The sequence below is a fragment of the Salvelinus fontinalis genome, chromosome 4, assembly GCF_029448725.1.
Source record: "Salvelinus fontinalis isolate EN_2023a chromosome 4, ASM2944872v1, whole genome shotgun sequence".
In the NCBI taxonomy this organism is placed as follows: Eukaryota; Metazoa; Chordata; class Actinopteri; order Salmoniformes; family Salmonidae; genus Salvelinus; species Salvelinus fontinalis.
Genome location: NC_074668.1, coordinates 39,006,857 through 39,024,745, shown reverse-complemented (window position 1 = coordinate 39,024,745; position 17,889 = coordinate 39,006,857).

The following is a 17,889-nucleotide window of genomic DNA, read 5'->3' as shown; positions in this document are numbered from 1 at the left end:
ATGCCACATTGCCATGTTCAGCTGTGGCACAGCATCAGCTGCAGCGATTTATAGGGATGGTGTTTTTACTCTCTCTCAATTCAATTCAATTTCAATTTAAGGGGCTTTATTGGCATTGGAAACATGTTGACATTGCCAAAGCAAGTGAAATAGATAATAAAGGAAAAGGGAAATAAACAATACAAAAATAAATAACAGTAAACATTACACTCACAAAAGTTCCAAAAGAATAAAGACATTTCAAATGTAATTTTATGTCTCTCTCAATTCAATTCAATTTAAAGGCATTATCTCTCTCGCTCTCTCTCTCTCTCCCTCCCTGTCCCCTTTTTACACTCTGAGATCTTCTAGTGCTGAGTACGCGTTGCCTTGGAGTCTTTGTTTGACTCATTATGAATATTAATCTGGGAATAATTTGTTAAGACGTTCTCCAATCACACCTTGTGTGTGTGTGTGTGTGTGTGTGTGTGTGTGTGTGTGTGTGTGTGTGTGTGTGTGTGTGTGTGTGTGTGTGTGTGTGTGTGTGTGTGTGTGTGTGTGTGTGTGTGTGTGTGTGTGTGTGTGTGTATGACCCTGCCTGTAGAGTGTGTTCCATTATGTGTTATGAATGCTTATAGGGAGAACCAGATGGCGTGTTAACAGTGTAAAATATGATCTGCCGCTCGACAATATGGTAGCATGCTTGTGTTTACGACACACACATCACACCCTGGGAATACGTTACAGCTTTGCTCCTGGGCCGTTCCATATCCACAGCTGATTGGCACATCCATCTCAACTAGAACTAAGAGCAGCGGAGCCTCGTTTCGACGTGATACAGCATCACCTGCAAAAGAAAAAAACAAGGAAAAGTATTGACATGCATGTTCTATTTTTTGATGGGTTTCTGTTTGAGCGTTGATCGTTTTCACAATAAAAGAATGTTATGAAATACATGCTTTGTATTTGGTTCCTCTAAAGAAAGGGGGCAGTCTGACACCAACATCAACACTAACTCCAGGTGAAGGTTTGGTTGAAGAGGGCAGTAGGAGGGAGGTGGCTGAGATAACACTGCCCCAACGTCCACCCCTCCACCCCACCGTGGCCTTACCAAGCCCCTCTCCTGACCTCTTGTCCCAGCCGCCCATGACGAACGACGACAGCGGTACGACAAAAGAGCCCAGGCAGGCAGCTGAATAAGGGAGGGAGTGAGGGAGGCAGGAGAAGAGGAGAGGAGGGAGCCAGTGACGAGAGAGAAATGATTTACATACCACAGGAGTGGCCATCTATCTGTCTGCCAGTGACACTCTCTCCGGCCCCCTCACTTCACTTCACTCCTCACAACACTCACTCAGTCACTCAGTCAGCTGGGAGGCCATGACAGCTGGGCCTGCCCACTCACCTCACCTCACCCAGCCTCTGTCTCTGTCCCTATAGCACACCCTAGCCCACTTGTGGAGATCTGAAAGGATTGCTTAAACATATGCAGTCCTCTCAGATCTCCACAAATGCAAAATGTCTAGGGGCTAGAGGCTGGGGCTAAGGGTTGTTTCAGTGCTTGACTTGGATTGAAATAGGTGCCGGTACTCAATTTGGTTGCTGGTACTGTTTATATTTAGGTGCAGGAGTTTTTCAATACTTTTGAGCTAATATTCTATAAGAGGAACAGGAGCTCAAGTAGTAGAACATTTGAGGTGCCGGTAGTCAGCTCCGGTGAGCTCCTGCCCAAGTCAAGCACTGATTGTTTCTGGACAGGGCTTATGCCTCTATCTCTTGGCACTGGCCTGGTCCTATTTTCCGATCCCCTACCCTCAAATACCCTCTAATACATGATGGACGCTAAATATACACAGATATGTACTAATGCTTTTCTCTTGACGGTCGTTTGTATGCAATGCTGGGCACTCTGATAATTGTGCTCATACTTGCTTGGAGCAGTAGTTTACTGACAGGATATGATAGAATGATAGAAAGGCTGTTAACAGTAGGAGGGGAGTAGAGCAACAAGCTGAAGCCCATCGCCCACCCTCCCCTACTGAGAAGAGGCCTGGTCACATGGCACAGTTAGCTCTGACCTTAAAAACTCTGGGACCGCGTCCCAAATGGCATCCTATTCCCTTTATGGTGTGCTACTTTTGACCAAGGCCCACAGGAACTAAACTAGTCCCTGTGGTTTAGGCCTGCATGTTATCCAAGGAGAGAGGATGGAGGGGCGTCAGAGAAAAACCAATAGGGAAGACAAGCTCTTCATCATGAAAGTGTTTGTCAGCTGCCATAGCAACAGGGAAACAGAGTTTGGTGTTTACAATGAAGTCAAACAGAACAACACCACAGCACAGCAACAGCAACAGCAACAGCAACAGTAACAGTGACAGTGACAGCAACAGCAACAGTAACAGTGACAGCGACAGTAACAGCGACAGTAACAGCGACAGTAACAGCAACAGCAACAGCAACAGCAACAGTGACAGCAACAGCAACAGCGACAGCGACAGTAACAGTAACAGTAACAGTAACAGTGACAGCGACAGCAACAGCAACAGCAACAGCGACAGTGACAGCAACAGTAACAGTGACAGCGACAGCAACAGCAACAGCAACAGCAACAGCAACAGTAACAGTGACAGTGACAGCAACAGTAACAGTGACAGTGACAGTGACAGTGACAGTGACAGCGACAGTAACAGTAACAGTAACAGTAACAGTGACAGTAGCAGTGACAGTAGCAGTGACGGTGGCAATAACAGTGACAGTGACAGTAACAGTGACAGTAGCAGTAACAGCAACAGTAACAGTAACAGTAACAGTAACAGTGACAGTGACAATAACAGTGACAGTGACAGTAACAGTGACAGTAACAGCAACAGCAACGGTGACAGCGACAGTAACAGTAACAGTAACAGTGACAGTAGCAGTGACAGTGACAGTGACAGTGACAGTGACTGTGACAGTGACAGTAACAGTGACAATAACAGTGACAGTAACAGGAGCAGTAGCAGTAACAGTAACAGTAACAGTGACAGTGACAGTGATAATAACAGTGACAGTGACAGTAACAGTGACAGTGACAGTGACAGTGACAGTGACAGTGACAGTAACAGTGACAGTAGCAGTAACAGTAACAGTGACAGTGACAGAAACAGTGACAGTAACAGTGACAGTAACAGTGACAATGACAGTGACAGTGACAGTAACAATAACAGTGACAGTAACATTAACAGTGACAGTAACAGGAGCAGTAGCAGTAACAGTAACAGTAACAGTGACAGTGACAGCAACAGTAACAGTGACAGCGACAGTAACAGTAACAGTAACAGTGACAGTGACAGCAACAGTAACAGTGACAGCGACAGCGACAGTAACAGTAACAGCAACAGCGACAGTAACAGTAACAGCAACAGTAACAGTAACAGTGACAGTAGCAGTGACAGTGACAATAACAGTGACAGTGACAATAACAGTGACAGTAACAGTGACTGTGACAGTAACAGCGACAGCAACAGCAACAGTAACAGTAACAGTAACAGTGACAATAACAGTGACATTGACAGTAACAGTAACAGCAACAGCAACAGCGGCAGTAACAGTGACAGTAGCAGTGACAGTGACAGTGACAGTAGCAGTGACAGTGACAGTGACAGTAACAGTGGCAGTGGCAGTGACAGTAACAGTGGCAGTGGCAGTAACAGTGACAATAACAGTGACAGTAACAGGAGCAGTAGCAGTAACAGTAACAGTGTCAGTAACAGTGACAGTGACAGTGACAATAACAGTGACAGTAACAGTGACAGTAGCAGTGACAGTAACAGTAACAGTAACAGCGACAGTAACAGCAACAGTAACAGTAACAGTGACAGTGACAGTAACAGTAGCAGTAGCAGTGACAGTGACTTTGACAGTGACAGTGACAGTGACAGTGACAGTATCAGTGACAGTGACAATAGCAGTGACAGTAACAGTAACAGTGACAGTGACAGTGACAGTCACAGTGACTGTAACAGTGACAGTGACAGTGACAGTGACAGTAACAGTGCCAGTAGCAGTAGCAGTAGCAGTAACAGTGACAGTGACAATAACAGTAACAGTGACAGTGACAGTAGCAGTAACAGTGACAGTAACAGTGACAGTGACAGTGACAGTGACAGTGACAGTAGCAGTAGCAGTAACAGTAGCAGTGACAATAACAGTGACAGTGACAGTAACAGTAACAGTAACAGTAAAAGTGACAGTGACAGTGACAGTAGCAGTAACAGTGACAGTGACAGTGACAGTAACAGTGACAGTAACAGTAACAGTGACAGTAGCAGTAGCAGTAAGAGTAACAGTAACAGTGACAGTGACAATAACAGTGACAGTGACAGTAACAGTGACAGTAACAGTAACAGTGAGAGTGACAGTAGCAGTGACAGTAACAGTGACAGTCACAATAACAGTGACAGTGACAGTGACAGTAACAGTGACAGTGACAGTAACAGTAACAGTAACAGTGACAGTGACAGTGACAATAACAGTAACAGTGACAGTGACAATAACAGTGACAGTAACAGTAACAGGCCTGCATTGATGAATTTTGACCTGAAACTAGTGAGGCCTGCGTTCTGTCAGCAAACAGGCTGACAGTGAGAACTCTCAGACATAAGAACACACACACGCCAACGGACACATGCACACACCAACGCACACACACACACACACACACACACACACACACACACACACACACACACACACACATACACACACACGCATGCACGCGCACACACACACACACACACACACACACACACACACGCACAGACCCTTCTCCCCTTGCAACTTGGCGCTATCACCCCATGTACCATTTTACAGTGTAATCATCAAAGGGCCATTAAATCAGAAGTGACTGCCAATAAAGAGAGGAAATTGCATCCGGGATTACGATGTTTGCATGATAAGGGAGTTGAGGGGCTGGAATGTATGTAGCATTTACTGTGGCGCAGATCATAAAGCGTAAATAGAGGGGGTTGACACACCGTGGATACACAGCTCTGCCAGGCACCCAAGGAGGGAGCCTGGCAGGAAGGCAGGCAGGGTGGGCGGGTGGGAGGGAGGCACACAGGCAGAGAAATAGGCCTCTCTTATATCCTCCAAACCTCTCTCTCCTCTCTCAATCTTTCTCTCTCTCCTTTCTCCTTCTCTCCAAGCTCCGACACCAAACAAATAAATCAACAGAAAGTCCAAAAACAGAAAACAGAGTCATTATAAAATAGAGACAGAGCATAGCACTCTCTGGGAGCAGTCGAAGTGGACCATGACTAACTCACATTTCCATGAGCATTCAAAGAAAAGGGAAAACAACAGGAAACACAAAAGAGTGGTTGCTTCCAAAGAAAAGCAATGAAATGTGGATTTGAGTATACAAATTAACTTTGAGGAAAAATGACTTATCTGAGAAATGAGGAGAAGAGAGAGGGAGGGAGTGAGACAACACAGGCCTACTGGGAATCTGCTGTCTCCCTGTATACGTATGAAAGTGTGTTTGTTTGTTTGTTTGCATGACAGTTTATGGCTATTGGTGTGTGTGTGTGTGTGTGTGTGTGTGTGTGTGTGTGTGTGTGTGTGTGTGTGTGTGTGTGTGTGTGTGTGTGTGTGTGTGTGTGTGTGTGTGTGTGTGTGTGTGTGTGTGTGTGTGTGTGTGTGCGTGCGTGTGTGTGTGTGTGTGCGTGCGCATGCTTCTGCGCCTGCGTGCGGGCGTGCCTGTAGAGAGAAAAAAAGGCTAACATTTGCGAGGGAAAAATCCCAGGAGATTTATGTCAATGTTTATGTCTTCCCTCCTTCCCTCCATCCCTCTCTCTCCCTCCATCCTTAGAGAAGCGCTAGCTTGGGGAATAAATCAAAAGAGCAAGAACTTTAAATGGATGGGCCGTGCATAACCTTTTGAACCCGTAGCTTTGAGGAGGAGGGACAGAGTTAGTATTTATCCAGGGTCCCGCGTGAAAAACGGTAACTAGGCACCAGATGTTTGTGAGATAGGCTCCCTCTTCATCCTCTTTCTCTTTTCTTAAGTCCATCGCTCATTTGTTGACCTGCCCTCCTTTATCCAGGGGCCCTTGTGAGCGGTCAGGGTCAGGGAGGGGTTGGAGGGTTATCTTTAGGTCAGTTCCAGTTCAAATGAGCACCAACTGAGACTCCTCACCCCCCTCCCCCTCGCTGTGACCCCCACCTCTCCTGCCACATGAATCTCTTCTCCTCTCCTCCTCCTGTCCTCCTCTCCCGTCCTCCTCCCCCTGTTCTCCCAGGGCATCCCAGGCTGCAGATGCTGTTTTTCTCTGTTTGCTGTCATTAATCTACACGCCCCCGACACATGGAATCTATCTCACACTCCTCTCTCTTTCTTTCTCACACTCTTCTCTCTTTCTTGCTCTCCTTTTCTCAAGCTCTCTCTCTCTTTCTGTCTATCAAACTAGTTAGTACTTTTGTGAATAGACTTTTCTCATGCTGTGAAAGACATAAAACACACACACACGCACACACGCACGCACGCACGCACGCACGCACACACACACACACACACACACTGCTATTTAAAAACATTGCAAATAACAAACTGACAGAGGACAGGGTGTAAGTCTTAAACAAATGGGTAGGGAGAGAGAGGTTTAACCCTGTGTTTGTCTTGTCATGACTCTCCTGACTGGCAGGTCTGCTGTGAGCTGTGAGCTCAGCACACACACAACAGAGTAGACATAACACTAATCCCTGGTTTTGTCCCAAATGGCACCCTATTCCCTATATATTGTACTTCTTTGAACCAGAGTCCTATGGGCCCTGGTCAAAAGTAGTGCACTACCAAGAGAATACGGTGCCATTTGGGACTCATCCTCTGTCTCTGTAGAAGGCCACACTACTCTTCCTCTGTCATCACTCACACTCTCACACCTCTTCTTTCCTCTACACTAAACACAAACACAGCATACACACACACACACCGAGAGAGAAGCGACAGTCAGACAACCATCTCCTCCCACTCCAAAGCTTCCCATGGTGACTCATTCATACAGCTAAGGTCATGAGAAATATACTTATCAAACAATTTTCACATGAAAGGAAAATATTTTGTGGCTATTCTTAACAATTTTCGTATTTTAACTCATATTCAAGGGCTAACTTTCATTCGTCGATGGAAGGGAACTTGATAGATTCTATTTGGTGTTTCCACAGCAGTGAAGCTATATGTTATTTGTATAATTACATACCGAACATATCTGTCCGACACAACAGGAGATGAAATACCATATTTGGGCACGAGAACTTCAATGGGCTAACTGGCTATGCTGAGTCACTACAGTGTTTATCACAACAACAACAACCCAGTACAGGGAAATCACATGACCAGGGCAGGGCAGTGGCTGGCTCTACTTTACCTCAGAGAGGCAGGTCTGAGGGACTAAGGAGAACTTGTCTTTCACTTTCTTGTTGTGATGCTCAAACTCCCTCATTTAGTCTCTTACATGCTGCTAGAGTATCGAGCAACTCAGTGGGTAATGCTGTTCACCATTGAATTGGACCTTTATTTGACCTATAATATGAGAAAGACCCTGGGGGGAGAAACCTATTTTTTTTTTGCATGCGAGGAGGACCTGGCAGAATGTCATCTATAAAATGCTAACATTAAAAAAAACAGCAGTCATTACAGTTAAGATTTTACAATTTGGTTCAAGCGGTTTCATTCCGGTTTACATCATCACTGTGATGAATCACATTTCCTCTCAACTCCAGCGTTTTCCTCCCTCCCTGTAATGTGATGTCTCCTTCCTCCCCCTTGCTGTCTGTCTGTCTCTGGCATGGTTACCTTCCTCCTAACTGGAGGCTCTTTCTAATTCAACACTTCTCTCTGCTCTAGGCTTGAAGAGCTGATCAGAGCTACTGCAGGTGTAGGATCTTAATTTGAGGAAAATAACCCTGCGGCAACAGGAAATGTGAATTATTATGTAGTTTATAAGTAACGGATCTTTTTTGTAGGGGTTGATACATTTTCGTCAGAGGGAATCAAGTCTGACGAAATTACAAACTTTAGAAGGCTTTTTAAACCTGGAATATTCTTCAAGTTTGCATTTCCTGCTGTGCAGAAACATTCTCAGCAACAAAAGAGTGATCAAATGAACCACCTTTGAAATATGGAGCGAAAAAAACTCTAAAGTTTATATAAAAATAAAAACTACTATGAACGCCTGGCCTTGATAATGTACTTTTATTTCCTGCTACGACGCCCCCCCCCCCCCTCCTTTCCTCTCCTACTCTCTTCCTCTCATTTCCTACTTCTCCCCCTCTCCTCTCCTCCTGCTGCACCTCTTGTCCCCCTCCTCCTCCTCCTCCTCCTCCTCCTCTTGCTGTCCTCTCCTCCTCTCCTCCTCCTCTCCTTCCCTCCACTCCTCCTCATCCTTCTCCTCGCCTAGCCCTGCAGTCTTGCAGGACTCAGCACTGTGTGGGAGAGGGCCTCTTTGTCATAGGAGTCATCAGTAACTGTCGCTGCCGTGCCGCAAGCTTAATTAGCCAGCTCTCTCATTAGCATGGCCTCTCGCCTCCTTGTCTCTCTCTGTCCCTCTCTCTCTCTGTCCCTCTCTCTCTCTGTCCCTCTTACTCTCTCTCTCTGTCCCCCTCTCTATCTCTCATTCCTTCTCTCTCTCTCTCCTCACTTCTCTCTCCCTCCTTCCTTCCCTCCCTCCTTCTCTCTCTGCTCCGAGACGGAACGCCTGATTATTCGGCATTGCAGTCGTGGCCAATTACAGGGCCCAAATGGAATGACATTAATCAAATCTTTAGTACGGTGGCAAACTCTGAGATATCAGATTGCAAAAGGCTGCAAAACTAATATGTCACTGTCAGTGGGGCTGCGCAGGCATTTAGCTGCTAGCATTAGGGAGACGGGCTGAGACAGCCTAGCGCCTGGGTGTAATATGGAACCCTGCTCTGGAAGCTATTAGCTTGACATGGCATGCCTGTCCACACCCTGCACTCATTTTTTATTTTCTCTTTCTCTCTTTCTCTTCTGTCGCCTCTCTTCCCCCTCTCAGTGAAGTGCAGAATGGGGAAGACAAACAGGGAAGAAGGAAATATGGGTATGGGAAGCAGGGGAAATAGAGAGAGAGAAGAGCTGGAGGGATGAAAGGAGTCAGGGAAGAAAGATGTGGCAGGGGGAAGGGGGACAATGAAGCGGAGAATGAAAGGAAGGAAAGGGGAAAGTGATGGTCCTGGTCTTGGAGAGAGAAAGCGAGAGATAGGCAGAGAGAGAGAGCAAAAGAAAGAGAGAGAGAGAGGAAGAGACAGAGAAAGAGAGAAAGAGAGAGAGAGAGATAGGCAGAGAGAGAGAGCGAAAGAAAGAGAGAGCGAAAGAAAGAGAGAGAGAGAGAGAGAGAGAGAGAGAGAGAGAGGAAGAGACAGAGAAAGAGAGAAAGAGAGAGAGAGAGAGATAGGCAGAGAGAGAGAGCGAAAGAAAGAGAGAGAGAGAGGAAGCGACAGAGAGAGAGAGAGAGAGAGAGAGAGAGAGAGAGAGAGAGAGAGAGAGAGAGAGAGAGAGAGAGAGAGAGAGAGAGAGAGAGAGAAGGACAGATCGATCTGTCTTGCTCTTTCTGCAGGGCATCAAGGCTCTAGCCTTGGCAGAGAGGACGCAACGACGCTTAAAACCTGCCTCTCACTGCCACCTCCCACCCCTCCACTGAGCTTCCTTTCCCAGTGAGGAGTGCTGCTGCTGGGGCAGGACTCAACACAGACTGGGCCAGGACTCAACACAGACTGGGCCGGGCCAGGCCCTATCAGACCCCAGCCCTGGTGCCCCACCAGGCCCAGTCCCAGGCCCAGCCCCGACGCCAGTCTACCCGCAGGCTAGCCAGCCAGAGGACACCACCGCATAATGGGCTCATTAGAAAAAATGATTAAACCTCAAGTGAAATGTGCTAAATGCCTGTGTCAAAGAAGTGGCCTTTAAAGGGGAATAAATAAACAAGAGTTATGCTGTAGGTTTGGGTGTGCACTATGGCAGCATAATAAATTACAGGGTAATGATATTAAAAGCACAGTGTCGTTAAGATGCCAAGCGGAGAGACACCATAAATCAAGGCAGGCTCCCACTGGCTGTCCCCACACACAGTAATTAAAGAGGATTTATGAGGTGCATTACATCAGTGCTAGATAGTTCATATATCGGCCCCCTTTATTGGACAGCCTGACAGGCGCCAAAAAATATTGTTGAAGTTCCCCGGCCCTCGCCGCCAAGAGGCCTCTCCCAGCACTCTGTCTTTTGTTGTGTCAGACATGCCTGGCAATAATGGATGGAGCACTCCACTCCTCCGTTCTCTCTCTCTCCCTCCTCCACTTATTCCACCTCACTGGATGTGATGGTGAGAAGGTCTGTGACACTGCTGCCAAATAGCTTTATCTTCATGGCAGCCATTCACACACTCCCTTTCCCTCTCTCTCTCTCTCTCTCTCTCTCTCTCTCTCTCTCTCTCTCTCTCTCTCTCTCTCTCTCTCTCTCGTTCTACTGGGGTTGACAAAGGAGAGAGGGCACCGGTGTAAAAGAGAGAAGTGAGATGGAACATGAGAGAGAGAGAGAACACATGTAATAGGTGGAGAGTAAGAGTGAGGGCCTCATTACGTGTGCTGCCCTTTACTGAGGAGAGGCCTATGAGGGTGGAACTAGAAGTTAGGAGTACAGAACAGAGAGAGGTGAGTGGGAGGACGATGCCAGCCAAGCAGAAAAGCAGCAGAGAGAGAGAGAGAAGAAAACACACGCCTCGACAAATATCAAACCCAGGATCAAGAGCAAAGTTCTTTGTTGGCTAATTATTCTGCTTTGCTTTGATTCAAAGAAAGCAAAGGGTGCATAAATCTGCAGCACCTTTGTTTCGAATTGTGCTGACAGAAAAAGTGTTGTTTTCATCTATCCAGAGGGGTACAGTATGCTTAGGCAGGTAAACCTGAGCAAAACATTATTGCAAAACCACTAACTAGTGTACAGTAGGGCACAGAGCTCTTGAATAGTTTCTATAATCTCACAACATCCATCTAAAAATATAAATATGTTTACAACATTTAAACATTTAATATTTTGCATTATATATATATACACTGCTCAAAAAAAATAAAGGGAACACTTAAACAACACAATGTAACTCCAAGTCAATCACACTTCTGTGAAATCAAACTGTCCACTTAGGAAGCAACACTGATTGACAATAAATTTCACATGCTGTTGTGCAAATGGAATAGACAAAAGGTGGAAATTATAGGCAATTAGCAAGACACCCCCCAAAACAGGAGTGATTCTGCAGGTGGTGACCACAGACCACTTCTCAGTTCCTATGCTTCCTGGCTGATGTTTTGGTCACTTTTGAATGCTGGCGGTGCTCTCAATCTAGTGGTAGCATGAGACGGAGTCTACAACCCACACAAGTGGCTCAGGTAGTGCAGTTCATCCAGGATGGCACATCAATGCGAACTGTGGCAAAAAGGTTTGCTGTGTCTGTCAGCGTAGTGTCCAGAGCATGCAGGCACTACCAGGAGACAGGCCAGTACATCAGGAGACGTGGAGGAGGCCGTAGGAGGAGGCCGTAGGAGGGCAACAACCCAGCAGCAGGACCGCTACCTCCGCCTTTGTGCAAGGAGGTGCACTGCCAGCGCCCTGCAAAATGACCTCCAGCAGGCCACAAATGTGCATGTGTCTGCTCAAACGGTCAGAAACAGACTCCATGAGGGTGGTATGAGGGCCCGACGTCCACAGGTGGGGGTTGTGCTTACAGCCCAACACCGTGCAGGACGTTTGGCATTTGCCAGAGAACACCAAGATTGGCAAATTCACCACTGGCGCCCTGTGCTCTTCACAGATGAAAGCAGGTTCACACTGAGCACATGAGCACATGTGACAGACGTGACAGAGTCTGGAGACGCCGTGGAGAACGTTCTGCTGCCTGCAACATCCTCCAGCATGACCGGTTTGGCGATGGGTCAGTCATGGTGTGGGGTGGCATTTCTTTGTGGGGCCGCACAGCCCTCCATGTGCTCGCCAGAGGTAGACTGACTACCAATAGGTACCGAGATGAGATCCTCAGACCCCTTGTGAGACCATATGCGGACACATGCACATTTGTGGCCTGCTGGAGGTCATTTTGCAAGGCTCTGGCAGTGCACCTCCTTGCACAAAGGCGGAGGTAGCGGTCCTGCTGCTGGGTTGTTGCCCTCCTACGGCCTCCTCCATGTCTCCTGATGTACTGGCCTGTCTCCTGGTAGCGCCTCCATGCTCTGGACACTGCGCTGACAGACACAGCAAACCTTTTTGCCACAGCTCGCATTGATGTGCCATCCTGGATGAACTGCACTACCTGAGCCACTTGTGTGGGTTGTAGACTCCGTCTCATGCTACCACTAGAGTGAGAGCACCGCCAGCATTCAAAAGTGACCAAAACATCAGCCAGGAAGCATAGGAACTGAGAAGTGGTCTGTGGTCACCACCTGCAGAATCACTCCTTTTTTGGGGGTGTCTTGCTAATTGCCTATAATTTCCACCTTTTGTCTATTCCATTTGCACAACAGCATGTGAAATGTATTGTCAATCAGTGTTGCTTCCTAAGTGGACAGTTTGATTTCACAGAAGTGGGATTGACTTGGAGTTACATTGTGTTGTTTAAGTGTTCCCTTTATTTTTTTGAGCAGTGTATATATATACAACAACAAAAAACATCAATACTATTTTAAATCTATCAACACAGGGGTTGACCTACTCCGTGGATTTATTTATGAAAAATCAGGTTACACTTAACATCAGGTTGCTGTTACATGGTATTTTAGTACATTGGTGTAATAACCTGTAACTACACAGTAACTACACTAGTAAATCATATGAAACAGAATTACGGACGTTTCATTGCAGAATATTTTCATCAGCCCTGTGTCGTGTCTACTATTTCCATAGACGTTAAGAGATTGTTCAGAGGAGAAATCACCTAAGCTGGGACACGGGACTAAAATGTGCCATAAAGGGAGGATAAAAAACAGAGTAGAGCGAAAAAGGAAAAAAAGACCACAGAAGAAATATCCCCCCCGCTGCTCGCTGATGTTAATGATCTGTGACACTTTTATTATCATTATTAATTAGTGCTTTTCAACCAACAGAATTAAATCAATATACGGGAGTGAAACAAATTTCAACAGGCCATTCAGATCAATCTGGGGGAGTTTTTTTATCTACATTACTGCCACTGAGCCACGCTCGTTAACTAGGGAGGGAGGGAGGGAGGGAGAGAAAGCGGGAGAGGGAAGGGGTGAGAGAGACAGAGGGAAAGCGCAAGTGAGAGCGAGAGAAGGAGGGGGGGTGACAGAGAAAGGGAGAGCAAGAGAGAGGGAAAGAGGGAGAGGGAGAGGGTGGTGAGAGGGAGAGGGACAGTGAGAGAGAGAGAGAGATGGAGATAGAGAGAGAGGGGGAGGGGGTGAGGGAGAGAGGAAAGATTGGTGTGATGTCTAATTAAGAGGACATGAACTGAGCCTCCATTACTCTTCTCTTGTCTAGATTTAATCTCATTTGCAAGTCTTCCGTGTTTGTCATCGTATCTGGAGTGAATTTGCCTCTGCCTCGTTTGTATCTTTCTGTCAGGAAAACCCACACACATAAACAATACATAGTATACGTACATGCAAGCCAGCACACACTGTACACATCACCCGTGACTCCCCTCTGTGTGCCCGCCCTGCAGTGCAGTCTCTCTCTGCAGGCCTCGCCTCACTCTACAGGCAGTCCCAAACAACCGCGGCGCACCAGAGCCAGTCTAGAGCCCTTCGCAATTCTCATCTCTGTCCCTCTGAATTAGCCCTGCGCAACCCTCATCTATGTCCCCTTGAATTAACCACCATGGCAGCTGTTCTGACCCACTCTCCACTGGGGCTAGATAGAGGAGAAACTAACGCTGGCCTGGCCAGCAGCTAAGAATGCCTGCTTTGTCCTTTATTATAATAGTGGGCCAGGGACCACCGTGAATGCTCATTAATTTCATATCTAGGTTGCGTCCCAAATGTCACCATATTCCTTATATAGTGCACTATTTTTGACCAGAGCCCATCAGGCTCTTTTAGGTATTAGGGTGGGACATTTGGGACACACACCTGGTGATGGGGCATGATCCCTTCAGCATTAGGGCTTTTTAGGTGTTCGGGCTGCATCACACGCCTCTCTGTGTACTGGTTTGCTCAGTGATTACCTTAGGGGAGAGAGACAGGGGGTGGGTGGGACCTGGCAACAAGGCAGTAGCAGCAGCAGAGTGTGTGTGTGTGCGTGGAGGGGTTTTGTCCTTTGTTTCTCCTGTCGTCCTCTAGAAAAGGAGACTGGTAGGCTGCGTACATTCCAGCACATTAACACAGAAGTCACTCTAGCGCCATGACTTACAGGTACGGAAGGTGTGTGGGACACTGGTCTAATGCAATGCCATCTGGGCCTGATGTAATGGATAGTGTATGTGCGCATCCCAAATGGCACCCTATGGGCGCATCCCAAATGGCACCCTATTCCCTATACAGTGCACTACTTTTGCCAAGAGGGCTCTGCGGGGAATAAGGTGCCGTTTTGTGACACCGTCTAAGTGTGTTCTTAGTTTGACTAACTCTGAGGATGTCATATATATTCACCAACCTTAAAGCTGCACTACAAGCTCTGCCAGACAGTGGTGGCAGTAAATAAAGGAATGCGTCACACAACGTGGGAGAATAAACTACAGGCCATGTCGGTTGTGAAGTCTTTTGAACGTGCTCTCTGTGTCTACAGCGTGTGTTCAGTCTGTGAACAGAGGGGTGTGTCTGTCTTTCTGAATGTGTGAGCGCACATAGCCCCTGTGCAGTGGAGAGTAGCACAGCCACTAGATCACAGTGATGGCCTTGTCCTCGCTCCCTCTCCCCCCTCCCTCTCTCTCTCTTTCTCTCTCTCCCTGTTCTCCACCCAACAGAAGGGATGCAGAGCAAGGAGGGTGGAGGGAGAGGAGGAGGAGGGCAGTTCGTTCCTGTATAATTTATTACCCAGCTTCCCCCAGCCCTAAAGAGTCATTAGCTACACACACTGACACAGCACACTGGCCCCAGCTCCACACTCATTTATTGTCTTTTTACAGCGAGGAAGCAGCATCAATTAATTACCCTCTAAATTGCTCCCCCGTCCTCACGATTTATGGCTGCAGAGGACTGGGTGGGGCTGGAAGGGTGGGGTGGAGGGCTGGAGGGATAGGAGGGAGGGGCTGAGGAGGGCTGAGGCGAGGGTACATGAGGTAGGGATGGGAAAATCATCCAGTGAGTGTTATAAAACGTAAGAAACAATTCATTTGTTGACATGTATTTGTGTGTGTTAGAAGGAGGGAGATGAAACGTGTACTGTGTGTGTTTGTTTGTTTCAACTACAGTATGTTGATGCATAGTGGGCCAGGTGACGATTGGCCCAATAAGTACACTTGTGCAACAGGTGCCCCTGTCTTAGTGCCCTTGTAAGGGCACACTCCTGTGCACTGCACTGTTTACTCTTTTTGTAACCTTCTCAGAGGGAGCGAGCCAGCTGCACTTCCCGTTAACAAGTCTCTCATAATTACAGATATAGATTGCGTCCCAAATGGCAGCCCATTCTTTATATAGTGAACTACTTTCAGGTCAAAAGTAGTGCACTATTTGGGGCATATGGTGCCATTTGAGCTGCAGACCTCCAGTCCCCTAGCTGTGATTAATGAGGTGCACTTGGAGTCCCATGTGCTGCAGCCGAGAGACTCACCATGCGGAAATGTCTTTCTGGCCTTCCTCCCTGACATTTTGTATCCCGGATGAAAAACGAGGCATCGTTCATTACTGTACGTTTGCCAGTCAGTCCTCTCGCAGGCATATTTCTCTCCCAATAAGCCTTGTACCACACAAAGCTGAGATAGAGACAATAACTACACGCCACCTGCACACACATCTACAGTAACTCACCTGTCTAGACAGCAAGCTATCCCTGTAGGTTTGAAGAAGAGCATGCCTTTTGCTTCCATCTCCAGGTTTGAGATGATTCTAATAATATATGAGCCATTGTAGGAAACACCGGCAGCTAAAGCAGGAAGGATGTCAGTGATCTTGCTGAGGAAAGACAATTCCACGCTCGATAAAAAGCCCAATGGCCAATTTTATGCTGTGCAAGACTTACTCATATGACAATGGTCTAGTAATCACGGTTCCCCCTCTGAAGTTATGGCTGTAATTTTGCCTGTCTGAGACTGCAGTCCATTTGTCTGACTAGTTCAGCCACATCTAGTCAAGCTCAACGACACACGCACACACACACACACACACACACACACACACACACACACACACACACACACACACACACACACACACACACACACACACACACACACACACACACACACACACACACACACACACACACACACACACACACACACACACACACACACACACACACACACATACACACACACACACATAAACACACTCCCTGCTACTCAGCACTCTCTCAAGGGCACGCTCCAATAAAGCGGCATTGAAAAACAGGCGTCTGATGGATTGGGCCACGGAGACAGCGGCGCAGGCAAATCCCCTAATGTGGCATAAATAAGGCTGCCTCGCTCCGATAGCTCTCTACAGACAATGTAAATTATATTGTCAGCCGCAGTCACTTCCCCGCTCGCACTGCAGCTAACAAGAGTCGCCCGCCAAAGTCCCGACAAGGAGAGGAGGAGAGGCGGAGAGGAGGAGTGATCTGGGAAATGAGGGATGGAGGGAGGGAATTAATTAATGAATAAACCCACCTATCTCCAACGCTATATGCACACACGGACACACACACGCACGCACGCACGCACGCACGCACGCACGCACACAGTTGTATGTGCCTTTGATTTACACCTCCCTCTCCCCTGCTCTCCTGCCCTCTCTCCCCCACTCTCCCCCCTCCTTCTCTCCCTGTGAGTCTCGGGCCAAGGTCGATGTGACAGCTCTGGTCAGAAACCACGGTGAGGGCTCAGGCATTTTGGAGCTAAGCTGTTTCTGTGTGTCTGCCTGAGGCCCACAGATACTTAGGAGGCTGACAACTGAACAGAACACTGAGCATTGTGGGTAAAGTAGTGTGATTTGGTTGACAGCCAGCCATCACTGAAAACTTCCCACAGTAGCTTGCTTCCTCAATCTAATTCACAAACAGTGATTGAAAGAGAGACAGTTGGGAGAGTCTAAGTGTGATCGTACTCACGGAGAATGTGTCCCAAACGGCAACCTGGTAGTGCACGATAGGGTGACATTTGTGACACAATCCAGTGAGTGGGCTGCTCTCTCTCATTCTGTTCCTTGTCTCTCTCTCCAGTCTCCACAGTCTTTGACCATACTTCCTGTCTCTTCCTCCCTACTCTGCTCTGCCTGCAGCTGCTCTGTGTCAACCTGGTGTGATCCAAGGCCCTGTCAGGACCCAGCTGGAACTGCTCTCACAAACAACAATTTCTTCCATGCACGGCCATGCAAGAAATCAATAAGCTGAACACTAGATTCTTTGTGGTTCACTGTCTATTCCCAAATGGCACCATAATCCCAAATAGCGCACTATGTTTGACCAGGGCCTATAGGGTTGGGGTTAAAAGTAGTGCAATATGTAGAGAATAGGGTGCCATTTGAGATTAACCCTCGGTGTCATTCTGGTGCACTATTCCTTATGTCCATACAAGAATGCAAAATGCTATTGGTCAACTCTGAAGAAGATATCTTCTGTTGGTTGGTTTGCTAGTGAGAAATAGATCTTTATGACCCACAAAAAAAACAGAGAGAAACAGAGAGAAACCCACGTGTAAATGAATATTTAAACACAGCAGGAGTTAAAACACGCACTTCACACACTCTACACCCACAGCTCCACATTCATAAAAC